We start from the raw sequence: 26,492 nt of genomic DNA, 5'->3' as shown, positions 1-26,492 counted from the left end.
ATCGTAGATAGGTACGCAACTTGAACAGCTGCGATATAAATTGAAACCTGAAAAGAAATTTAACTTGGAACGGGATTCCAGCCCGCTATCTTTGCGATATTGATGCATTTTTCTCGTAGTTCATGGATTCGAATCCTGTAATGTTGAAACCTGATTTTGCTTGTTTTCTTTTCTTTTCTTTTTTTTTTTTTTTTTCGGTTTGTTTGTTTTCTTTTTTTTTTTTTCTGCCTTTCTTTTTGCAACTGCTCAAATCGCCTCCCTCACAGCGATGGTTTTCCCCGTCTTTGAATCATCCATCCGCTTTTGAAATGTCTACTTCACATATTCACCTTGAATTTTACATTATTTTATCGACAATTTTATACAATAAGTTCATGCATAAAACAGGCACAAACTTAGTGGTAGAACTGGCTGAAATAGGCACAAGAAAAACGTAAGAGAAAAGTTCTAGGAAACTCCATTAGCTGCTCTGTAAAGCTAAAAACAAACTAAATGTCGATCAAGGTACGTTAGGGGGCCGATTACATGAGCCGGCCTGGCTTGATTTGCCGCGATGGCGTAGCTACAATTTACTTTTGTTAATTAATCATTTTGGCTGATTATTTTTCACATACAAATAGCCTGTTCCTTCATTTGTCACATTTAAATTGAAATATGTATGTTTCGATGATAAATTTCGTTGTAGTGCGAAAATTTGTCGTGAAAAAATGCTGCCCGATAAGCCATTACATACTACGGAACTCTCAACCCAATTTTTTAGGGGAACGCTCAATTCTCGTATATATTTTTAATTTGTTGTGATTAACAGACATGCGGAGATCTCGAGTCGGCTAAGCAAGCCATCCCAGCTCATTTTACCGGCCCCTTAGAGTTAGCTCCCACGAGTCTCCTGTAGCTCAGTGGTAGAGCATCCGAACTAGTACTGAATAGGAAGGTCTTAGGTTCGACTCCTGAAAGGAGCACTCGGATTTCTTTTTATTTTTAGTACCTTCTTTTTTTGCGTTGCAATCGTTTCTAGTATGCCAAGAATTATGTATCAGTTGTCATCTTTTTGGGTACGGTGCATTCAAATCCTAAGCCAATACAGGTAAGCGGCGTTAAGCGCGAGGAAACGCGTGTGAGTAAGTTACAATTGATTTCGCTTTTTCATCCGAGTGGCCGAAAGTTTGTAAAACAACAACATAAAATAATGTAGCAAAACCAAACACTAACTTTGACTTCTCGTCACTCCGGTGAAAACTATTTGAGAAAACTTGACCTGAGATGTGTTAACCACAGTTCCTGATAAGTGTTAGCGGTATTCGCATGTTCTTCTCCAAACAATTTTCTTTTAACATCTAACGCGAGCTGGAGTGACTGGAGAGCAGAGGTGTAGTCACCAAGCTCATGCTGTGTGACCCCGAGTGATTGACAACTATCCGCGGTGTTTGCATGTTCTTCTCAAAACAATTTTCTCCTAACATCTAACGCGTGCTGCTTTGACTGGAGTGCAGAGGTGTAGTCACCAAACGCATGCTGTGTGACTCCGAGAGAATGGTAACTATCAGCGGTGTTCGCATGTTCTTCTCCAAACAATGTTTTCATAACATCTAACGCGTGCTGCTTTGACTGGAGTGCAGAGGTGTAGTCACCAAGCTCATGCTGTGTGACCCCGAGTGAATAGTAACTATCAGCGGTGATGAAATGTTCTTCTCCAAACAGTTTTCTTCTAACATCTAACGCGTGCCGGTGTGACCGGAGAGCAGAAGTGTGGTCACCAAGCTCATCCTGTGTGACCCCGAGTGAATGGTAACAATGAGCTGTGTTTGCTTGTTCTTCTCCGAACAGTTTTCTTCTAACATCTAACGCGTGCTGCTTTGACTGGAGAGCAGACGTGTAGTCTCCAAGCGCATGCTGTGTGACCCCGAGTGAATGGTAACTATCAGCGGTGTTTTTATGTTCTACTCCAAACAATTTTTTTCTAACATCTAACGCGTGCTGCTTTGACTGGAGAGCAGACGTGTAGTCTCCAAGCGCATGCTGTGTGACTCCGAGTGAATGGTAACTATCAGCGGTGTTTATATGTTCTACTCCAAACAGTTTTTTTCTAACATCTAACGCGTGCTGGTGTGACTGCAGAGCAGAGGTGTAGTCACCAAGCTGATATTGTGTGTTCCCGAGTGAATGGTAACTATCAGCGGTCTTTGCATGTTCTTCTCCAAACAGTTTTCTTATAACATCTAACGCGTGCTGCTTTGACTGAAGAGCCGAAGTATAGTCACCAAGCTGATGCTGTGTGACCCCGAGTAAATGGTAACAATCAGCTGTGTTTGAATGTTCTTCTCCGAACAGTTTTCTTCTAACATCTAACGCGTGCTGGTGTGACTGCAGAGCAGAGGTGTAGTCACCAAGCTGATATTGTGTGTTCCCGAGTGATTGATAACTATCAGCGGTGTTTGCGTGTTCTTCTCCAAACAATTTTCTCCTAACATCTAACGTGTGCTGCTTTGACTGGAGTGCAGAGGTGTAGTCACCAAACGCATGCTGTGAGACCCCGGGAGAATGGTAACTATCAGCGGTGTTTGCATGTTCTTCTCCAAACAATGTTTTCCTAACATCTATTGACTGGAGTGCAGAGATGTAGTCACCAAGCTCATGCTGTGTGACCCCGAGTGAATGGGTAACTATCAGCGGTAATGAAATGTTCTTCTCCAAACAGTTTTCTTCTAACATCTAACGCGTGCTGGTGTGACTGGAGAGCAGAAGTGTGGTCACCAAGCTCATCCTGTGTGACCCCGAGTGAATGGTAACAATGAGCTGTGTTTACATGTTCTTCTCCGAACAGTTTTCTTCTAATTAACATCTAACGCGTGCTGCTTTGACTGGAGAGCAGAGGTGTAGTCACCAAGCTGATGCTGTGTGACCCCGAGTGAATGGTAACTATCAGCGGTGTTTTTATGTTCTACTCCAAACAGTTTTCTTCTAACATCTAACGCGTGCTGGTGCGACTGCAGAGCAGAGGTGTAGTCACCAAGGTGATATTGTGGGTTCCCGAGAGAATGGTAACTATCAGCGGTCTTTGCATGTTCTTCTCCAGACAGTTTTCTTCTAACATCTAACTTCTGCTGGTGTGACTGGAGAGCAGAGGTGTAGTCACGGAGCTGACAATGTGAGTTCCCGATCTCATGGTAACTATGAGCTGTATCTGGATGTTCTTCCCCAAACAGTTTTTTTTTTAACATCTAAGGCGTGCTGGTGTGACTGGAGAGCTGACGTGTATTCACCAAGCTGATAATGTGTGATCCCGATCTTATTGTAACTATCAGCTGTCCCTGTATGTTCTTCTCCAAAATGCTTTAGAGTTATACCGAGTGCATCCTGATATGCGTGAAGAGCCTCCGGATAGTGCTCTTTATTGAAGTGGAAATCTCCAAGATCAAGGTAACATTTGACGAGTGCTTCCTTGTGTACTTGCTGTAAATCAACAGATTCTCTGCATTTCTCGAGTGATGCCTTGTGGTAACCGATTTTTGTTTGATACAGTCTTCCAGGTTCTTTTATTTCATTGCAACATACGATAATACGAACAACAATGCGGTGAAAATTGAGCAATCCAACGGAAAATGGGAATTGCGTTTGAATTTCCTCTAAAAGTCGCAACATGTTATGACTAAAGTGTTCCCTTTCATCTTTATCACAAAAACTTTTTGCCGCTTGGCAAAGAAGCAAATTAAGTTCTGATTTTAGTGGCTGATTGTGCACGATGTCCATGTCTGCCAGTACGTGAGGTTTCGTTTTCTTTTCTCTGTTTTCCATTGGTGAAATAATAAGTAGCTGCTTGTCACCTACTTCTCTGCATTGTTGGGTTGCCTTATTGTAGTAATGAGCTGACCTTGACGAGTTATTTAGGAACTTATAATACACGGCAAGGATCTGGAAAACGAGAAGCTTTAGGATAGCCTGATCTACGCTGTCGTTTAATTCCAAAATAGACTTCTGTAAGCAGTGAACTCCGATCTCGATTTTCCCGGAAGCAAGCTGCCTTATGCCAGAATAACACAACCTCTTTCCTTTTTCTTCGCTTAATAACGCGGGTGTCGACAGACGCTTTTGTTTTGCCCTGGACAGAAGATGCATCGTAGTTCCTTCTTCAGTTCCATATGCATAACCAAACGCCTTAGAAACAAGTAATCGACAGCAAAACCCAGTTGCTTCAAGTTTGACGGCAGTGTCAATTGCCAAATCGTAAATCTTGTAAAAGATTTCTCCCTCGAAGTAAAATAGCGCATCCAGGAATAGTTCTGCTTTTGCTAAGACGTCAAACACTTTGTCAGCTATTTCAGAATGTGAACAACCATCTAAAAGGCTTTGAACAATACTTTGATCATCGTCATAGAATGCAATGAATGCCGACATGGAATGACCAGTTAGAAACTGTTCGTTAAGTTTCTGAAAAAGAGAAACGTAAAACTCACAGCAGCGCCTTTTTGAGTTCTGAATAATCTCCTTCATTTTATGCTCTCCCTTTTCTCTAGAAAATGATTGAAGGAGTTTGTGCATAGAGAACCTGGTTTTGAACTTGAATCGATGAGGGATTTCCTACAAAGCCGTTGTAATATCTTCTTCGCCTCAAATATTCTTGTCTCACCCAAAACAGCTGCAGCAACCTCTGTACCAAAATTTTCAGGAAGAATACACAAGGACACCAATGCTTCTTTTTCTTGTGCAGAGAGTCTCTGGAAAGAGGAGTCAAAAAGGAACTGTAGTCGGTGATCTGTCGGATAATCTGGATTGTCCAACATCTCAGCAATACTTTCGTTATCGGTCCCCATGAAATCATCTAGAAACTGGCTTGTATGAGAATTAGCGTCGGAAATTAATGAACACAATAGCTTTATAGCTAAAGGAACATTCCCGCAGATTTGCGTAACTCGATTGCAATCGGAAGTGGAAGCAGTTGGAAGTAGTTCGTGACCAGAGTTTTGCAGGAGGCTCTATCTAATGGTCCTACTCTTAAAGACTTGTGGCCTTGAAAATGCAAGTCCATAAATTGGAAAGACTCCCTCGTTGTTACGACAAGTGTCAACGTTTCATTTTGCCAGAGAATATCTTCGAGAAGCCGCACGACGTCTGTCTTCACATTCGGCAAGCAACTTTCTAATAGGTCGTCAGCATTATCAAGAATAACTACAATACGTTCTGAAATCTCGCTTACGTGCTGGTAAAGCTCATCTTCAGGGGCTAGAGCCGATGACTGGTGATTTGTAGTGAATTGTCTGAAAGTTCTAAGGAGCTTCGATTTCAGATCTGCAACGGACTGAAGTGATCTCAACGAAAGGAAACAGACAGGCAATCCTTGAGATTGAAGTTCATGTCCCACTGCGATTGCAACTGAAGTTTTTCCAAATCCTGGTGAGCCCCAGATCGACACGATTCGCGCAGATTCAGAAGTCACGTGTCCGATGATCTTTTGGCACTCGCTCTGGCGGCCAGTGAAGTTAGGAACCAATAAAGGAAGGAATGGTCTTGCTAGCGATTTTTTCGTACCTTCTAGAGAGAAAGGGCAAAAGCACTCTTCAAAGATTTTCCAAATAATAAGACCAACATTTAAAACCTCTTCATCATAACCTTGCCAGCTTTGTAACATCCCCACTCAAATGGAAGTTAGATTTATTTCTTTAGGCCGCCCCCTCTCCCTATCATTTAATATCCCATGCTAATATAGGCTGAAATTTAGACCCAATATAAGTGTTATTTTGTAGAATGTAAGTAAAACTATAGAAATTTCTGTAGTGGGCGTTTTAAGGTGTCTCGCGTCCAAGCGATGTAGCGCGTCCAGTTTAAACTGTAGATACCTAAACCCCTATATTAAATTAAAGCTTATAGAGCTGGCTATCAAACTATACCAACAATTTTGAAATAAAATGAATTGTCGAATTTTGCACGACCTCTAAATGCGAGCGTCCGAATCACCTTTTTAAAGCTACAAGTCAAAGCGAATTTTGCTTTTCGCTAATTTAATTTGCTCCTCAGTTTCCGGACCCAAAGTGCCACAACGAAAAGTTATTAAACATTTCGAAATAGGATAAAAAAAATGTGGAGTGATCGTACAAAAATCGCTTTCAGAGAAAAAATATTTCGAAAGAAAAAATTCGCAGAAACGTTTTTGTTGTTTATATGTTAAACTAGCTACTGTCCACATCTGAAGGCAAACAAACAAATTCCCTTTGAGTTTTAGCTCTTTGAAGTGGCTCTTTTAAGTGAAAAAATTGAATCGAGAGAGCAGCGCCAAAAATTCGGCAATTCATTTTATTTCAAAATTCTTGGTTTAGTTTGATAGCCAGCTCTATGAGCTTTAATGTGGTATAAGGGTGTAGGTATCTACAGTTTAAACCGGAGGCGCTATATCGCTTGGACGCGAGACACCTCTGAAGGTATAAGGTATAAGGGGTACGTATTACACAAATATTAGGGAACAACAAAACGTCACTTGATAATGTAAGTCTGCGTTAATTGAACTTCTTTGCGATTATTCCAATTTGTTCGACTTGAAAAATTTAGTCAAACTGTAAATTAAATTGGTAGGAACGGCATTCAAGGTAGAAAATAAAATAAAAAATTTACTGTAGTGTGCTCTCGTTTTCCACAAACTTCAGATTTGATCATTTCACGTTGCTGTTTTGGAGAACTGAGATGGGAAAGGAATTTACCAAAATCCATACCGCATTTACAGGGCAACTATTTCGTTCATTAAATATCCCACAGTTTTGTGACGTTCTCTTTGATGCCTTGACAGACGGATGTTCGTATTCTTCAAACGTCTGTAGGAAGAAGTTTTCTGTAACCTAAAACAGTTTAATTTCCCATCGATAAACAGTGGAACCCCACTCTATGGACACCAGGACACTTTGCTTACCATGAAAACCTTATTACCACTTGCATTTTGTCTTATCCTGACCAATCCATTTCACATGAAATTAACTTGAGTAAATTACGGCATAAGCCTGCAATACAGCCGTATTGTTTGGAGGAGCGCTATAGCCGCCATCTTGGATTTCAAAAGCAGATGAAGATTTAAGAGAGTATAGAGTGCGGCCCAGGGGGGTGGGTATTAAGTTCAAAGAAAAACGAGTGGGGTAGATCCGTTATAACGGGGATGTACTGTACTTTTCTCATTCCTAATATAAGAGTATATAATATAAGAGTCTCAGTCTCTTATCGAGGCTAATTTAAGCTTGGTACCTGGCTTTTTTGATTGATCATAACCAACATCTTTCGCTACCTTCAGCTTGTTGATCTTTCCTTCCAACATGGCGATGTCTTCTTTGCTTGCGGTCCCTCCTTCCAATTTCTGCTTCAACTCGTCCATAGCTGAGCTCATATCCTGCCAACTCTTGGTCCCCTGCGCATTGTATACGCTTTGGGCTGTTTTCAACTCGTCGATCTTTTGCTCCAGTATGGCGATGTCTTCTTTGTTTGGAACGTCGCTATCCGTTTTCTGTTTTCTCGCAGCTGAGTTTGATCTTAACTCGTTGATATTCGAACTCACATTTTCAAGTATCTCGTTCGCATGAGTATCCCTCTCATCAGCTTTGTTTTTCGCTTTTATTAACTCATCGAGTTTTTGCTCCAACATGGCCATGTCTTCTTTGTCAGTAGTATTGCTTTCCACTGTACGCATCAGAAACTTTATGTACGCCTGAAACTCCTTCCTCATACGCTGTTCTAACTTATGGACTTCATTTGCAGGAAAATCTCTTTCAACCAAACTTCCAAGGGCGTCAATCACAGCTGTCGTAGCTCCAAGAGCTTTGAATGCATCTTTAGCGTGTTGCACACGTTGGTCAAATGTTATTTTGTCCATCACTGAGCTTGTCAAATGGCACAGCGAGTTCCTTAGAAGTCGAAGTTGATCAATCGCAAGTGCAAAGGTTTCAGCATTGTTTCCAACCGGGCTCACCACAGACGCATGGAAACTTCCGAAAAGTACACCACGAGGCTTTACGTAAAAATCACTGAGTGTTCTGTGGCGACCTGAGCCATCTGGTAAGGCGAAGGACTGTGCAAAGATGGTGGCCTGGAATAAGGCGCTGCAATCCCATTCATTGTAAGACAGGTGTGTAGGAACTCTGGTTGCACCACCCTCTCTGGACACAAACAGATTTCGCACAGCAAGGGAATCATCCCAGAGCTGGAATCCAGGGCGATGTCCAAAGGTGTTGTCCCACCTAGTTTTGAAAGCTTGACGTAACGCTTTGGGGAATTCATTTACAACGAGGGAAGAAAACTTGAAGTAATTTAACTCCTCGTCCCTGTAAGGCCTCAAGGCCATCACTGCTTTTTAGCAACGAAGACCAGATCTTGATTTACCTAAATAGAACATAACTACGTTAAATGTAACTGAATAATTATTGATTATGGAATTGACTTGCAGCTGCATGCGATTTTGCTAGTAGACTGCCAACATTCAGTTTCTTGGCAGTCAAGCGGGTGATCTTTTGTCGCACTCAGATGTTTGTCTTCGAGGAAAACGCCAGGGCCTAGTTGTTCATAGCCCGATTAAGCTAATCCCGGATTAACGTGAACTTTGATTCGAGTTTAATTACTACTCAATAAAGATTTCTCGAAAAGAGTTTTGGCCCTCAGTTTTGACTTAGACTTTTCTTTACCTTTAGCTTGCATTTAGGCTTTAAAACAACTTTTAAAACGCGAGATGAAAACGTCGATTAACTTTTAATCGTAGATTAGCGTTAATCGGCTTTCGAACAACCTGGCCCAGGTGATCTCCAAACTGATTGGTCCGTGACAAGACCCTGGGGAAGCGTTCACTCTGGCCCTGGAAGTTGGGGTGGGGTTGGTGGGTAAGGATGTAAACGTCCCTCCTCTGGTAAAGGGTACCTTAATAAGGTAACTAGGATTGTAGATGTGGTTTTGCAATGTTAAGAAAGTTGTGATGTAAGCAATTTTGAAGGTAGGGCAGTGTTACAGAGTTTAGTGCGAATGCATGTTTATCAGATTATCTGGATCGTAAGTGTTCAGTTCGGTCATGTTGTTTTGTTTATTTGTTTGCTTTCTTAAGTATGCAAGCCAGGAGAGTTGAAGTTTCTGAATTATAAATGTGATAAGGGTTAGGGAGTATTTCATTGTATTTGTTCCCGCTAAGAACTCTGACAACCCTGTTGTTGGCTGTTCAGATGGCGAGCGAGAAGGTTGTTTTGAATACCTCAGTGGACGTAATATATGAATGAATTGGCAGACTGATTTGTAGTGTACTTTTCGTACAAATCTTCAATTTCAACCGTATGATAACTTGAATGACCGAGCCACAAACAGAAAGATACAGATCTGACTCACATTTACTATTGAATCATTGCTTTATAGCTTTTCTCACCAAACTCAAAACGTACGAAGTCTACACATCGATTTCACGTTCATGTTATCGGATAGTGAACTTAGCCCACCAGTGCTAAAAAAATAATTTTAAATTCATACCCGTCGTAGCTGGGACCTAAATTATTTCAGCCCATGACCTTTCTGATACGCTTTGAGAACCACAATCTGTCTCGCGAATCTTTCCCTCAAAGCGTAATTTCTTCGCCCTAAGTAAGTTTCTCTTGGCACTAATGGCCTGGCCGGACTTATGAAAATGGCCCCTTGTAAGTCGCGTCACCATTTTCGCGCGACTTTTGGACTCGGCCCCGTTTACTTTACACAAGGGTACACAAGCCATAATGTATCTTGACACTCCAGTCATTCTACAAAAGTGTTTCTTAACGTTTTATTAGACTACGACCAGTATTTTATAAACATAACATGCTTTATAGCGTTGTCTCTGGGATCACAATTTCAGTTACGACAAGTTTTGCTTGGTGATGTGACGCATGCATCGTAACTTGTTCACGTAATACGCACATTCGCCTTTGAAAAAGTCTTTCCTGACACTTGGAGGATAGAAAGAAGAGAAATGTGTGTAATGGAAAGTTTTTGTCCCGGTTTGAAGTGCGTGAGCTTGTTGAGAATAGATTGGTTGCTTTTTAATCCTTGGCCCTTGTATACACATGTGTCCGGGAAAGCTATTTCTGTGTCCGAAAAAAGAGATAGTTATCCGTTTCAGGTCGATAGATATCAGATATATCCCTCATTCATTCATATCCCCACAAAGTCATCTGTGTACACCTTTAGAACAGGGGCGTAGCCAGGATTTGTAGGAGGGGGTTCCAAATTGCTTCCAACGAAAACGCTTGGTCTAAAATCCTTACATTACGTACGTACGAGACTTTGGCGTTTACGCTACGCAAACAGAAGACGCCTTGGTTACCGTTGAGCGAACGTGTTTATCACTTCCTCGATATTTATGTCTCGGTGGTAATTGATGTTCATCAACGCCAGCCCAGACTCTCGCTCGCTTGACATGGTCGACCTCAGGTATACTGTGTATACTGTGTATACTCAGTGTACTGAATGAGCGCTCACTTTTAGCTGACGTTATCGGCAACGTGCACAAAATGAGAATCAAGGTATAGATGTTAGGAAAGAACTCTCGATCGCATGCTGCGAGTGTCTGACCTGCACTGGTGGGACGGTCGGCATCCTCAGTGCTGCACCACTTTCTCTTCCATCACAGGAGCTCAACATCAACTATATGAGGAGAAGGAAGGTCGTTCTCATAAAACTCCAGCGCTGCTTCAATGTCAGGATATCTGTCTCCGACGGCTACCAGCTCAGGAAGAAGATTAAAGAGGCTGGACAAGACAGCATCATTAGTAGGATTGAAGTATGTTTTCATCTCTGATTGTAGATGGTCTAGAAGGGGGTATAACAACTGCCCTCTTATAGTAATCAGATGGTGTCTGGGCTGGTACATTTTCGCGATGCTGCTACTGATTGGTCCGGCCCACCTTTTTGGTGAAAAGAAGGCATCGATCTTTTGCAATCGGGACATTGTTACGAAAACCACCAGCTCGAACAACACCAATGGATCGTCTACTAACTTCGCGGGCATTTCTGCTGTGCACACACGTGCATCTTGTTACACAGGAATCTCAGCTCTGCCCATGTCTCCGAAAATGTAAGTGAAACGCAAATAGATACCACAATGACTTTCACTGTACTTATTGTAAGCATAGAACAAAACGAAGAATTTCAGGAATCGAGAGTCCATTACACTCTTGCTGGGATAAAATCACTGTTAAAAATAGGGGAGGGGGGGTTCCTTGACGCGAGAGGGGAGTTCCGGAACCCCTGGAATCCTCCCCTGGCTACGCCACTGTAGAAGAACTACGCTTTTGCATCAGAGTAAACCCTAAGTGGTCAAAAAAAGTGAAAGAAATCTTCCTCAAAAACACAACTTAGAACGGATTGAAACTAAAGCCCCATTTACACTACAGGAAATTTTTGGCACGGCTCGGATAAAAATGGTACACGTACCAAAAACTATAGCACTGATGTCCTGTTTACACGTCTTTTTTTCTGCCGTGCTAAGCGGCGTGAGAAAATATTTTGGTACGGGTAAAAGGTTCAACATCTTGGGTAGCGTACGCGATTATTCCTTAGGGCGCATGCGGCTAATGGCTTCTTTCATTCAAACATGGCGGGTGAGAAGTATTTGGAGTGTCTACTTCTAAAAAGGCCACACATCTTGTCACAGGGACGTCATAAATTAGTCTCTTCCTGTTCTTCTTTCCAGAATAATAGAAAAGGCGTGAAGATACAAATATGTTCATTGTCATAGCAGCAATGCTGGCTTGTAACTGTCCTATCGAGCAACGATTTTGGATGTTAACACGTAATGGTCACTGGTTTGAGTTGCTAGAAACAGTATTCAGGGACAAGGAGTGTATTCCTTTACTTCATTTCCTTTCTTAGAGTGACCGTGAGATTTTCTTGGTGACTTGCTTGTTGCAGGGCGCGCCGATTCTGCCATGTTGAATGGAATTACTACACATGCTCCAACAGATGGTGCTGACCACAATTACGAAGGCTCGTCAGGAAAAAATTGGTTTGGCACGGTCAATCGTTTACACTACACATTTCATCCGAGCCGGGCCGAGTTTTTGGGAACGCGTACCAATTTCACCCGTGCTCGGACTACCTTTTCAGAAGGGCCGAGCACGGGTGAAATTTTGGGTCGGCAGGGATAAAATTTGGTACGGCAAAATCATTTACACTACAAAATTTACCCGAGCCGAACCTTTTTTTTGGGTACGCGTGCCATTTTTATCCGAGCCGTGCCAAAAATTTTCTGTAGTGTAAATGGGGCTTTAATCAACACTATTAGTTGGTTTAAACGAACCAATGAGAAAGAAGAGCTTTCAATCCTCCTGATAAGTACAAAACGGTACCATTTTTCCGTGTGAGAAAATGTAATTATTCCATTTCAAATAAGTTTTTATCTACATTTTTTTTGCCAACCGCCTAAACCAATCTGTTATGACTTAGCTGGGTTATGCCTTAGTTGAAAGTAAACAATGCAACGGATACCTATGAAAATTGAAACGAGTTATGAATTACTATGTATGTGTATGTGTATTAATGTTCACGGCAAATAACGGGATTAAAAACCGTTCCGATGATACAAAACAATAAATTCCTTTTCGAGAGCTCCGCACAACATTATTTATATTTGCGTTTGGTAACCTTGACAATTTGCATATCAAAGCAACTTGTAATTTAACATAAGCTTACGCGGCAATAATAGAACCCTCCACTCCTTTTTTTTTCAACCTTTGATAAGGACCAGTTAGCGAATATCCATCGACACTACTGGAAAGAGCGCCTTAAAATTAGTAAACTCACCAAGTTTGAAAGTGGTATGTCAGAAGCCCCTCCCACCCCCCCCCCCCCCCCCCCCCACAGTACAAACGTCTGTAAAATCTCGCGACGTTGCAGATACGTATCATTGTTAGTTTTCCAACATTTCACTCTGAAACTTGGCAACTTTATTGATTTTAAGCCGTTCTTTCCAGCGGCGTCGATGGATTTTCGCTAACCTACCCATGTAAAAAGTTTTAAAAAACATGGAAGGGTCGATTTAAGAACTGAAGTCACTCTTAGTTTTGTTGTGGCTACTTTGTTCTTTCCAGATCGGTCATTGTGTTTCCTTGTGATACAAACAATTATCAAATCAAGTTTACGTGTTGCTTCTGCAAGTCACAGTTGTTGCGTTTTCTTGTTAAAGATCATGATAGTAGCCAAATGAAGTTCCTCGACAAGCTGTCTTCCATTACAGCTGCAGCAGTTAAGCCAGCCTCACGCATATACAAGGTGCACATACAATGGAGCCACCTGCGCTGTTTAGCTGCAGCCGATAGAACGCTAAAACTTTCTAGATTTAGATATGCTGTTCAACCAAGTATATTAGATTCTCCTTTAAGAATTCGATGAAACGACACGAATCGAAGATTGAATTACCCTAGCTATCTGCCGTCCACTACTTTTAATGTAAAACTTCATGTTTGATTCAACTTTTCAGTTAAACTTGTCTTTCAGTCCTTTGCATTAATTTCAATCATAACCTACCGTAGTTAAACAGTTTCAAAACTTGTCGTAATAACGCAGCTACCAACGGATGAGCAATTCTCAGTCTACGTTTGCAAGATAAAGACGAAATTATGTACGCATGTAGGCACTTATTTACAAGAGCCTCCGTTTTATTTTGAGCAACAGAATAATTACATAAAAAGAAACATCTACTCTTTCAGGATTCATACAATTGGGTGCTTAGGATTGCAAAATGTTTGCCGGCGAATCCTACGCGAAGCTCAAAGGCCTTCCTCTGGTTGAAACTTCGCTTCGACAGCATTTCAGTTCCTCGAAAGTCAGGCGACGTTCGAAGACGACAGGGCGGAAGCTGTAAGTGTTGCCTCGGAGCAATGAAGCCCCACTTTTCCTCATTAGAGGATGCAAAACTCCAATTTAACCTTTTGAGACAGCTCTGGGAACCATACACTGAGTAAGATTCAACTTCAAATGTTCGAGGATCTACTGAGCGGCACGGAACAAAGATCAATTTAGCCTGAATCATGTACTTCGCCAGGGAGTTTTCTAAATAATTCTAAGTTGTTCCGTCACAAGCCTATAAGCAATACATACAAAATACAATACCTGAATGAACGACTTCAGTCTTAAGAAAGTTGTTGGGGGACACTATAAACGGCGGTTTGTTACTCCATCTCAAAGCAAATGGCTTGCAAACTCTTATGAGTTACATTCTGAAAAAACCGACAAATAATGCAGCGTCACTCCTCAATTTGCGTAATAGTCAGACCCTTGACAGTAGTGCGGTTTCCTTGCGTATCGAAACTGAAAATTCCAAACTATTTACGTCAGCGATAAGCATAAGTGTCATAAGTGATAAGCATAAGCACGAGGTGACATACGCAGGCGCAGTGAATTAAAATTTGGAGCCAAAATTTTAAATCCAAGATAGCGGACGCCGAGGAAGTATTCAGCGACGAGGAGATGTTGTTGCTTGTTCTTCTCTTGTGCTTAAGCTTGCGTTATCCCGGTTAACACAGGCGACGTGACGACGCAAACACAAGTGCAAGTACAAGTAAAAGGAACGATTTCCTTTTCTTGTACTTGCGTTTATGCTTGCGTCGCCCCCGGTTTACACGTTGGTTTCTTGTGCTTATGCTTGCGTCGTACGTGTAAACCAGCCTTTAGGGTCGATAATATTTATATCAGGGTCCAGTTGTTCAAAGCCCGATTAAACTAATCCTGGATTAACGCAAACCTTGACTCGAGTTTAACTGCAAATCAACAAAGATTCTTCCAAAAGATTTTCGGACCTCAGTTTCGACTTAGACTTTTCTTTGCCTTTAGCTTGAAATTAGCCTTTAAACCCATTTTAACGAACGGCGATGAAAGCCTCGATTAACTTTTAATCGTGGATTAGCGTTAGTCAGCTTTCGAACAACCCGACCCTGGTTGTAGACTGAATCGTGCTTTAAACGAGGACTCCAGAAATCACGGCTACTGAGCTTAGCTAAGCTTGGTCTTAAAGGAATTATGAGAACATAGGGTAGCCGCAGCTCATAAAGTCCGACAAGTAACCGTGGATTAACAAGTCCGGTTATTGTTTTGACTTCACCTTGGTTACCATGATTGTATGTTTATGCCGTGCATATATCATCGCGCATTTCATGATTAAACATGTTTGAAGTAAATAAGGTCAGCAAATTTTAGATAAAGGAATAAAAATTTCTCGTAGTAGTATTCAGTTTTCGGTTTTCGGATACTTAAAATAAGGGCTACGATAGTACTAGCAAGAACAAAAATGATTGAAGAGTAATTTTAGAGCGCTTCGACGCGACCGATGCAAGTCAAAGGGATTTTGATGCACTGCCAGGATGTTAAAAATAATAAAAATCCCGACAGAGAAAGAGTTTGACGAGCACGGGAGAGAATGAGCACTTGGCTACAAATACAATAGTATGGGTAATCTTCACTGTAAACTGGAATTGTAGACTACAAAACAGTCTTATTTTCCTTAAGTTTTTTCCCTTCAATCGATCGAAAGCCGTTAAGCGTCTCTCCCCAGCCCCACTCTGTTATTATACACTCGCTCCAGACCTTCCGTGTGAGAGACGCGCGCATACGAATTACAGACCAACGCAAAATTTACGACAGTTTTGCAGTCCACTGGAATTAAGGTTACCCTTTCACTAAGCAATCAACCAGATTTTCCACTGATTGCTCCCAAAAGCGAAACCGGTTTCGAAAATCTTCCTCGTCTGCTTCTAGTTTTAACTTTTCCCTCCCTGTCTGTTTATTTTGAATTTTTGTAATTTACTGGGTCCCCAGTAATTGGCTTGCGCTCTTAAACGTTCCCTGCCATATTGTGTTCTTATTGTATTCTGTAAGTTGTTGATCATTAGTGTAACGTATTATCTGTTGGAGAAGCCAATAAAATAAAATAAAATAAAATTAAAATGTTGTTTAAACAAGAAGCGGCATCTCGAGAAAACCCCTGGGATTAGGCCTCAACGATGATTTTGTTAATCTTAACTTTAAATAATAGTTTTTTTGTGGACATCCGATGGAAAAAGCAAACAAGGCCTACCCCTTGGCAATGTCAGTATTGGTCTGTTATGTTACTTTTACTTGCGAAATTTCGATTTTCCGGGAATTCTCAAATTTGATAAGTATTCAAATTGGCCGGCTTGAATGTTTGGTAGTTGACACTTGTCTTGGAGGCCCATAAATGGATGAGTAGACACAATTGACGTTTGAAGGGGCCCACTTCTCTGGAATCAGAGGAGAGGAAAGACATATCGCAGGTTGATCACGAAGCCGTCTCTGCTCTTTTCTCTGTGAAAGCTGAGTTGTCGTATTTAATTACCACTCAACTCCAAAAGTCAAACCTCCGCCACATGGTTTCACGTTTTTACCAGACAGAGTTTCTCTACACGAATGTACACTAAAAGGCGGTGTACAGAAAACCAACAACTTTATCCTCCACTGATGAAGTAAGTTAACGGTTAAATTGTTGAAAGTACAATCTTAATTTATATTTTTTTGGTAAACATGGAAATCAAATTTCTATCTTGGACAAAACAGGATTTGATTATCGCTCATTTTCGCTTTTAAATTTCCTGGGCGCCACCAAGTTGGATTTCATGACGTAATACGGTTGTTTAATTGTTTCTCACGAAAACGTCTGCTCACAGACAATAGCGGCAGCCGTGTGACTTTAAATCTCCAAAATGGCGTCGCGCGGAAAATTTAAAATAATCGTATCAATTTTAGGACACTGAATGTTATTTCCACTTTTCAAACTAAACTTTAGAATTTAGACGTTTCCAACAGTGTAACGTCATAGTTTGTTGTCACATTGGAGGTTCTCTTTAAAAACATCTTATCTTGGACTGGCCCGCAGCTAAGAAATAGCGACACTCAGTCTGCGTGGTAGGCGCCAGAAAGTTGGAGGATAGAGAAACATCGATCTTAGCGCGCGAAACGAGGGGAACGTGCTACCTATTACCCTCTATCCATCCCCTGCCACACAGGCCACGCGAAAATAGGCGGCCATTTAGTCGCGCAGGGAAATAGCAGTTGTGATATTCAATTGAAGGCAAACGAAACTGAGGGATGGTTAGAATAGAAGATAATTACAGTAGCTGCTGAAGGCAATAGAAAATAGAGTTCACAGTTCGCTCGGACAAGCAGGTTTTACTTTCCCCTCATTCCTAAATCCCTGGGGAGTTTTATTTCATGCTACTACAGTCGACTACCGATAACTCGAACCTTCAAGGGAAACTGAGAAAGATTCGAGTTATTAGGGGTTCGAGTTATCGAGGGTAAAATGAAATAGAAAATGACCTAAAAGGGAAGGTAAATTGGTTGAAGTTAGCGCGAGGTTCGAGTTAGCGAGGGTTCGAGTTATCGGGAGTCGACTGAGGTTGATATTAATTCGTAATTAATTTGTATTCTTTACATCAGGTCTTACAGTCGACACCCGATAAATCGAAACCTTGCTAACTCGAACCTCGCGCTAACTTCAACCAATTTTCCTTTCCTTTTAGGTCATTTTCTATATAATTTGACCCTCGATAACTTCAAATCCCGATAACTTGAACCTTTTTCAATTTCCCTTGAAGGTTCGAGTTATCGGGAGTCGACTGTATCTTTACTGGAACTGGGGCTGAGGGGGGAGGGAGGGGGTGGAGGAGGGCGTGGCAAGGTTTTGAAGCACAATCAAAGTCGGACCCATTTGACAAAATACGACAGTTCCCGATGAGAAACCGCCTTTCATTTCCCTTAATTACGAATGGATTTTTCTCCCAGAGTGCAAAGACTCAGAGCTATAAATGTGACAGCCATCCGATGAACGCCATTTGCAAACCTAAGCTTTTAATTCAACATCTTTTATTCCGGGTGAGTGTTCAGAACAAAAATTTTAGTATATAAATCAACATTAATTGTAGCCATTCAAAAAGTACTTCCTTATCGTAAAAGTCTTTCTAATTATGCAGCTTACTTAACTTAAACCCGATTGAAAGTTTTCAATTATTCTTTATATACAACTAATATGTACAACAAAAGCCTTTTAGTCAAACCGCCCTCGAACTTTTATGTCTGTTTACATGAAGGACGGTGACAGGAGAGCCTGTGTCGTCCAATCTAACCGAACTATCCTCAGTTCGCCAACTTTTTAGTATACAAAAAGTTTATTTAGTGCCCTTTATCGATGCTTTAGTGTGGTGATCCCTATATTTTTTACTTTCTTTATCAAGAAGACGTGGAGCGTGGGGCAAAAACGTGGGGCACCCGCTCTCCATGTAAACAGAGCCTTACTGTGCATTTTGACTCCACGCATGAACAGTAAGTGTTTAAAATTGTTTTAGATTTTATCTACGCTATCAACAATTTTTCAATGATGTATGCATAACTCACAAGACACATGTAATGTTCAATGCGGATTCATTTTTTCAGATTTACAGATTATAGCAGAATCCAAGCTGATTTTCATTACGCGAGGTTGCAAAGTTCAGCCCTTTTTAGTTAATTTTAAAATAACCGACAGGTCAAAACAAGTCTCTCTGAAGTGACCGAGCTAAGTAAGCCAAGCCCCCGGGGGGGTACTCCTCGGAATTCTTGGTGAGGGTGTGCCACCCGGGTCTTCAAATCCCGACCCTATTTCAGACCTAACAATGCCATTCTCCACACCCGTTTCCAGACCTGACCTCTAAAATTCATACCCGTTTTCAGACCTGATAATTATGCATCAGTGCCGAACGGAAGTTGAGGCAAGGAGTAAAAGTAAGCTGGAATGACATAGTTTATCTATTTCTTTTTCTCGTTATCAGTTAGTCGTTCCAGTTACGTACAGAGAAGAAAAATACGTTTATAAGCTTTCGTAAATGTTCCCCGCCCCAAAAACCCGACCTGATTTCAGACCGTAATTGTCAAAATCTATACCCGTTTTCAGACCAAAACGGCTCAAAAACCATACTCTTTGGGGCGGCACATGCCTATATACCTTATATAGGGGAGTACCCCCCGGGGCAAAGCCACGGTAAACGGCAAATGGTTTTTTTTTTCGGCACTCACATTGAGAACCACTCCGCTAACGAAAATGAAAAATTTAAACGCCGATAACAAGCTCAAGGAGTACGGGGGCAGGAGTGCGAGGGATTGTCGTCAGAAATAATTCACTCTTCGCTTACATTCAAACAATCAATTAGACGTCTGTTGACTGAGATTTCAGGTGCGTGTCGTATGTTATGGTGCTCTGAACTGAGCTGGTGACATCAAGTACATTGTTCTGTGTGATGCTATTTAATGGTGGCTGTCATCGATGCTTTTTACAGTTCTCTTCAAAACGGTGTACATTGACGCACAGATATGATTGGCGAGCTGAGTAGAAGTCACCTATCGCCCACTGTATAAGGCCGAGATCACGGTAACAGGAAGCTGTGCTTGCCTGCTGTTCTCCAAACAATTTCCTTTAGAGGTTTAGGTGTAGTCGCCGAGATCAAATTGTGTGGCCCCGAGTGAATGGTAACTATCAGCGGTTTTCGCATGTTCTTCTCCAAACAGTTTTCTTCTAACATCTAACGCGTGCTGGTGTGACTGGAGAGCAGAACTGAGGTCAAATAGTTTGAGTTGCGTGACTCCAATGGCTTGATAACTATCAGGTCTATCAGCGGTGTTCGAATGTTCTTCTCCAAACAGTTTTCTTCTAACATCTAACGCGTGCCGGTATGACTGGAGGGCGCCGAGGAGACATTGACCCCGAGTAAAAGGTAGCTATCAGCGGTTTCTGCATCTTCTTCTCCAAACAGTTTTCTTCTAACATCTAATGCGTGTTGATGTGACTGGAGAGCAGAGCTGAGAGCGTGAATCCAATGGCTTGATAACTATCAGCGGTGTTCGCATGTTCTTCTCCAAACAGTTTTCTTCTAACATCTAAAGCGTGCTGGTGTGACTGAAGGGCAGAGGTATAGTCACCAAGTTCATACTGGGTGACCCCGAGTAAGTAGTAACTAGCAGCCGTACTTTGATTTTCTTTTCCAAACAGCTTGCGGAAAACATCTAACGAGCGTTGAAGTGACTGGAGAGCAGAGGTGTAGTCACCAAGCCGATATTGTGTGACCCCGATATCATAGTAGCTACTAGCTGTACTTGTATGTTCTTCCCCAAAAAGTTTTCTTCTTACATCTAATGCGTGTTGATGTGACTGGAGAGCAGAGGTGAAGTCACCGAGCAGATATTGTGTGACCCCGATCTCACGGTAACCATTAGCTGTACTTGCATGTTCTTCCCCAAACAATTTTCTTTTAACAGCTAACGCGTGCTGGTGTGACTGGAGAGCAGAGGTATATTCACCGAGCTGACATTGTGTGACCCCGAGTGAATGGTAACTATTAGCGGTTTTCGCATGTTCTTCTCCAAACAGTTTTCTTCTAACATCTAATGCGTGTTGATGTGACTGGAGAGCAGAACTGTGGTCACGTTTTTTGAGTTGCGTGTCTCCAATGGCTTGATAACTATCAGTGGTGTTCGCATGTTCTTCCCCAAACAGTTTTCTTCTAACATCTAACGCGTGCTGGTGTGATTGGAGAGCAGAGGTGTAGTCACCAAGCTGATATTGTGTGACCCCGATCTCATGGTAGCTATCAGCGGTTCTGGTATGTTCTTCCCCAAACATTTTTCTTCTAGCATCTAACGAGCGCTGGAGTGACTGGAGTGCAGAAGTGTAGTCACCAAGCTGTTGCTGCGTCATCCCGAGTGAATGGTAACTATGAGCTGTGTCTGCATGTTCTTCTCCAAACAGTTTTCTTCTAACATCTATCGCGTGCTGGTGTGACTGGAGAGCAGAGGTGTAGTCACCAAGATCATACTGTGTGACCCCGAGTAAGTAGTAACTAGCAGCTGTACTTGAATGTTCTTCTCCAAACAGCTTGCGGAAAACATCTAACGAGCGTTGAAGTGACTGGAGAGCAGAACAGAGGTCACCTAGGTTGAGTTGCATGACTCCAATGGCTTGATAACTATCAGCGGTGTCCGCATGTTCTTCTCCAAACAGTTTTCGTCTAACATCTAACGCGTACTTGTGTGACTGAAAAGCCGAATTTAAATCACCTAAACGATGTTGTGTGATCCCAAGCTTACAATAATTATCAGCTGTGCTTGCGTGTTCTTCCCCAAACAGATTTCTTCTAACATCTAACGCGTGCTGGTGTGACTGGAGAGCGGAGGTGTAGTCACCAAGCTTATGCTGTGTGACCCCGAGTAAGTAGTAACTAGCAGCCGTACTTGGATGTTCTTCTCCAAACAGTTTGCGGAAAACATCTAACGAGCGTTGAAGTGAGTGGAGAGCAGAACTGAGGTCACACAGTTTGAGTTGCGTGACTCCAATGGTTTGATAACTATCAGCTGTGCTTGCATGTTCCTCTCCGAAGAGTGTTCTTCGAATATCGAGCGCGCGGTGGAGTGACCGCAGAGCTGAGTTGAAGTCACTTAATTCGTGCTGCGTCCTCCCGAGATCACAGTAAATACAAGCTGTGCTTGCATGTAATTCTCCAAACAGTTTTCTCCTGACATCTAACGCGTGCTGCTTTGACTGGAGGGCAGAGGTGTAGTCACCAAGCGCATGCTGTGTGACCCCGATTAAATGGTAACTATCAGCTGTGCTTGCATGTTCCTCTCCAAACAGCTTTCTTCTCACATCTAACGCGCGCTGCTCTGATTGGAGAGCAGAAGTGTAGTCACCTAATCTGTGGTGTGTTTTGCCTAGTTCATGGTAACAATTAGCCGTGCTAGCATTTTCTTCTCCAAACAACGTTAATGTTATGTCAAGCCCACGCTGGTGCACCTGAAGAGACTCCTGATAGTTCTTTTTACGGTAGTGGAGCATACCAAGGTCATAGTAACACTTGGCAAGAGCTTCTCTGTGTTGTTGGCTGGACTTCTCAGAGTTTTTCTCGAGTGCTGTTTCATGGTAACGGATTCGTTCCTCATAGAGTCTAACTGGGTCGCCAACTTGATTGAAAGTCGCTAGAATATAAAGAACTTTGCGATAAAAATTGAACAAGCCGAAGGATATTTGGACTTCTGTTTCGATTTCTCGTAGTGTTTGACTTAGAAAATCACTACAATATTGCCTGGTCTCAGTGTCACAGAAATACTTCGATGCTTGGCAAAGCAGATAGATAACTAGTAATTTTAGTGGCTGATTCTTAACGATCTTCGTGTTTTCTTGATGCTTCTTTTCATTGTCAGTTTTATTTGACTGGTCCTTCATGGGTGAAACGATGAGTAGTTGTGTGTCTCCTACTGCATTGCATTTCTGCAGTGCCTTGTTGTAAAAGTCAGATGAACTTGACAAGCTATTTTGGAAGTTATAATAAACAACAAGGATCTGAAAAATGACAAGCTTAAGGATCGTCTGTTGGGGACTGTCGCTTAGTAGCAAACTTGACTCCTCTAAGCAGTGAATTCCGCTCTTGATTTTTCCGGAAACAAGCTGACATATGCCAGAATAACACAAGCTCTTCCCTTGGTCTTCGTTAAATGGCAAGGGAGGAGTTGTCGACTCAGGGATTTGCAGGGTTTTCTTTGGTTCGGAGAGCAGACGCATCAAACTTCCCTCTTCGGTATCACTAACTTCCTCAAACGCCTGTGAAACAAGTAATCGGCGGGCGTATAAGTTGGTTTTTTCAAGCTGGCCTGCGGCCTTAATTGCTGAATTGTAGATGTTGGAGAATTTTTCTCCTTCTAAGTAACAAAGGGTACCCAAAAACAGTTCTGCTTCTACTAAAATTTCAAACACATCATCAGCTATTTCAGGATCTGAACAACCCTCTTCTAGGCTTTGAAACATACTTTGATCGTCTTCATAATATGCAATGAATGCCGACATAGAATGACCAGTTAGAAACTCTTCATTAAGTTTCTTGAAACGAGAAACGTGGAATTTAAAGAAGCGCCTTTTTGAGTCGTTCATAACCTCATTCATTTGATGCTCTCCCTTTTCTCTAGCATATGATTGGATGAATTTATGCATGGAGTACGACCCTGATTTTGAACTTGACTCGATAAGAGATTTTCTCCAAAGCCGCCCTAATATCTTCTTGGCCTCCCGCATTCTTGTCTCACCCAAAACAGCTTCAGCAACCTGTGTACAAAAATTTTCAGGAAGAATAGACAAGGACACCAATGCTTCTTTTTCTTGTGTAGAGAGTCTCTGGAAAGAGGAGTCAAAAAGAACCTGCAATCGGTGATCTGTTGGATAATCTGGGTTGTCCAACATCTCAGCGATACTTTCGGTATCGGGCCCCATGAAATCATCTAGAAACTGGCTGGTCTGGGAAGTGTCATCGGAAATTAATGAACACAATAGCTTTATAGCTAAGGGAACATGCCCGCAGATTTGCGTAACTCGATTGCAGTCGCAGGTGCAAGCAGATGGAAGTAGTTTGTGAACTAGGGCTTTGGAGGAGGCTTCATCTAATGGTCCTACTCTTAAAGACTTGTGGCCTTGAAAATACAGGTTCATAAATTCGAAAGACTCCCTCGTTGTTACAATGAGTGTCAACTTTTCATTTTGCCAGACAATTTCTTCGAGCAGCCGCACGACGTCTGTCTTCACATTCGGCAAGCCACTTTCTAGCAGATCATCAGCATTATCAAGAATAACTACGATACGTTCTGAAATCTCGCTTACGTGCTGGTAAAGCTCATCTTTCTGGGCTACAGCCGATGACTGGTGATTTGTAGTGAATTGTCTGACAGCCCTAAGGAGCTTTGATTTCAGATCTGCAACTGACTGAAGTGATCTCAACGAAAGGAAACAGACAGGCAATCCTTGAGATTGAAGTTCATGTCCTACTGCGATTGCAACTGAGGTTTTTCCAAATCCTGGTGAGCCCCAGATCGACACGATTCGCGCAGATTCAGAAGTCACGTGTCGGATGATCTCCTGGCACTCGCTCTGACGGCCAGTGAAGTTAGGAACCAATAAAGGAAGAAATGATCTTAGTAGCGATTTGTTCATACCTTTGAAAGACGAAAGACAAAAACAATTTTCAAAAAGTTTCCAAATACTGAGGTCAACACGTAGCACACCTCTTCATCCCTTTGTCTTAAGCTTACCAGCTTTGTAACATCCCCACTCAAGTGGAAATCAGATTCATTCCTTTAGGCCGCCCCTTCTCCCTATCATTTATTATCCGATGCTAATTAAGGCTAAACTTTAGACGGAATTTAAGTTTTAATTGCCCCCTGTAGAGTGGTAAAAATGTAGAATGTAAGTAAGACTACAGAAATTTCTGTAGCCGGGTGTTTTAAACCGAGCATAATACAAAACAAAGCTGAAGCCTTTGTCAGTGTAAAATATTGAGCAAGATTTTAAAGTCATTCACTTGGTTGGTTCAATAATACTGCACAGTCCTATCATTTTCATACTAGAAGCAGCAGTCGTATGCCCTTATTCTGACTGGCAGTCTACGAGCAAGTTCTCTTTAGGTCATCCGCGGCCGAGGATCACCTTGAGCGGCGAGTGAAGGGCGTGAGGATTGTGGCGGAGGTGTTTCCGCCCCAGTCCTCTTGTGGCTCGCTTCGCTCGCTGCTCGCGCAATCCTCCCGCGGATGACCTAAACAAAGCTTGCTCGCAGGCTATGGTACTGGTTGCGCTTTCTTGATCCTTACAGGTACCAAACAGGACAGAGCTGGGTCTCCGTGTTACAAAGGGGTACGTATTACACGTCTATTAGGGAACAACAAAACGTCACTTGATAATGTAAGTCTTCGTTAGTTGAACTTCGTTGCGATTATTCTAATTCGTTCAAATTGAACAACGTAACCAAACTAAGGTAGTGGGAACGGCATTCAAGGTAGAAAAGAAAATGAAAAATTTACTGTAGTCTGCTCTCGTTCTCTGCCACAAACTTCTGATTTGATCATTTCACGTTGCTGTTTTGCAGAACTGAGACGAGAAGGGAATTTTACAAAATCCATACCGCACTTACAGGGCAACTATTTCGTTCATTAAATATCCCATAGTTTTGTGACGTTCTCTTCGACGCCTTGACAGAAGATGTCTGTAGGAAGAAGTTTCCTGTACTCTAAAACAGTTTAATTTCCCATCGATAAACAGTGGAATCCCGCCCACTCGATCTATGGAAACTAGGACACTTTCTTACCATGAACACCCTATTACCACTTACATTTTGTTTTATCTTGACCAATCCATTACACATAAAATTAACTTGAGTAAATTACGGACATTAGCCTGCAACACAGCCGTATTGTTTTGGGGGAGCACTATAGCCGCCATCTTGGATTTTCGAAGCACATGAAGATTTAAGAGAGTATACCCTCCCAAGGGGTTGGGTATTAAGTTCACAGAAAAAAGAATCGGGTAGACCCGTTATAACGGGGATGTACTATATTTTTCTAATTCCTTATATCAGAGTCTCAGTCTCTTATCAAGCCTAATTTAAGCTTGGTACCTGGATTTTTTGATTGATCATCACCAGCATCCTGCGCTACCATCAGCTCGTCGATCTTTCTTTCCAACTCGTCGATCTTTAGCTCCAGTATGGCGATGTCTTCTTTGTTTGGAACGTCGCTTTCCATTTTCTGTTTTATCGCAGCTGAGTTCGATCTTAACTCGTTGATATCTGAATTCACATTTTCAAGTATCTCGTTCGCACGAGTATCCCTCTTATCAGCTTCGCTTTTCGCTTTTATTAACTCTTCGAGTTTTTGCTCCAACATGGCGATATCTTCTTTGTCAGCAGTATCGCTTTCCACTCTACGCTTTATGGCAGTTGACAGCGCTGTCAACTCGCTGATATCTGAGCTCATAGCCTCTAGAAACTTGATGTACGCCTGAAACTCCTCCCTCATACGCTCTTCCAACTTATGGACTTCATTTGTAGGAAAATCTGTTTCAGTCAATCTTCCAACAGCATCAATCACAGCTGTCGTAGCTCCAAGAGCTTTGAATGCATTTTTAGCGTGTTGCACACGTTGGTCAAATGTTATTTTGTCCATCTTCGAGCTTTTCAAATGGCAATGTGCATTTCTCAGCAGTCGAAGTTGATCAACCGCAAGTGCAAAGGTTTCAGCATTGTTTCCAACCGGGCTGACCACGGATGGATGAAAACTTCCGTAAAGTACACCACGAGGCTTTATGTACAAATCATTGAGTGTTCTACGGCGACCTGAGCTATCTAGTAAGGCGAAGGACTGCGCAAAGACGGTGGCCTGGAATAAGGCGCTACAATCCCATTCATTGTAAGACAGGTGTGTAGGAACTTTCGTTGTACCACCCTCTGAGGACACAAACAGATTTCTCACAGCAATGGAGTCATCCCAGAGCTGGAATCCAGGGCGATGTCCAAAGATGTTGTCCCACATGGTTTTAAAAGTCTGACGTAACGCGTTGGGGAATTCATTTAAAACGAGGGATGAAAACTTGAAGTAATTCAATTCTTCGTCTCTATAAGGCCTCAACGCCATCTCGTATCAACATGTGTTAGGGATGATACTCAGGGATCCAA

The 26,492-nt window shown here is 42.1% G+C and overlaps 1 protein-coding gene and 2 pseudogenes across 3 annotated transcripts in view; all 3 read right to left on the bottom strand.

The window, feature by feature from the left end:
* The window catches only part of LOC146478317 (uncharacterized), a 65,125-nt gene extending 50,917 nt beyond the window's left edge, over positions 1-14,208 (bottom strand). Inside the window, exon 1 of the mRNA XM_085111851.1 lies at positions 14,078-14,208. The gene's annotated coding sequence lies outside the window, so the exon portion shown is untranslated. The remainder of the gene's footprint in view (positions 1-14,077) is intronic.
* LOC146478312 (uncharacterized) overlaps positions 1-26,492 on the bottom strand; it is a 175,554-nt pseudogene that overhangs the window by 94,999 nt on the left and 54,063 nt on the right. The gene's annotated exons all lie outside the window — the stretch shown is intronic.
* Positions 229-26,492, bottom strand: LOC146478316 (uncharacterized; annotated as a pseudogene). Its single transcript, XR_014865067.1, has 4 exons — positions 25,437-26,492; positions 19,440-23,982; positions 7,222-8,316; positions 229-5,526 (listed from the first exon to the last, which is right to left on the bottom strand). The product of XR_014865067.1 is annotated as an uncharacterized LOC146478316 (transcript).

Source organism: Pavona decussata, unplaced genomic scaffold, assembly GCF_977016875.1.
Source record: "Pavona decussata unplaced genomic scaffold, jaPavDecu1.1 SCAFFOLD_64, whole genome shotgun sequence".
Classification (NCBI taxonomy): Eukaryota; Metazoa; Cnidaria; class Anthozoa; order Scleractinia; family Agariciidae; genus Pavona; species Pavona decussata.
The sequence above is the reverse complement of the archived record's forward strand: the minus strand, read 5'-3'. Positions and strand labels throughout refer to the sequence as shown.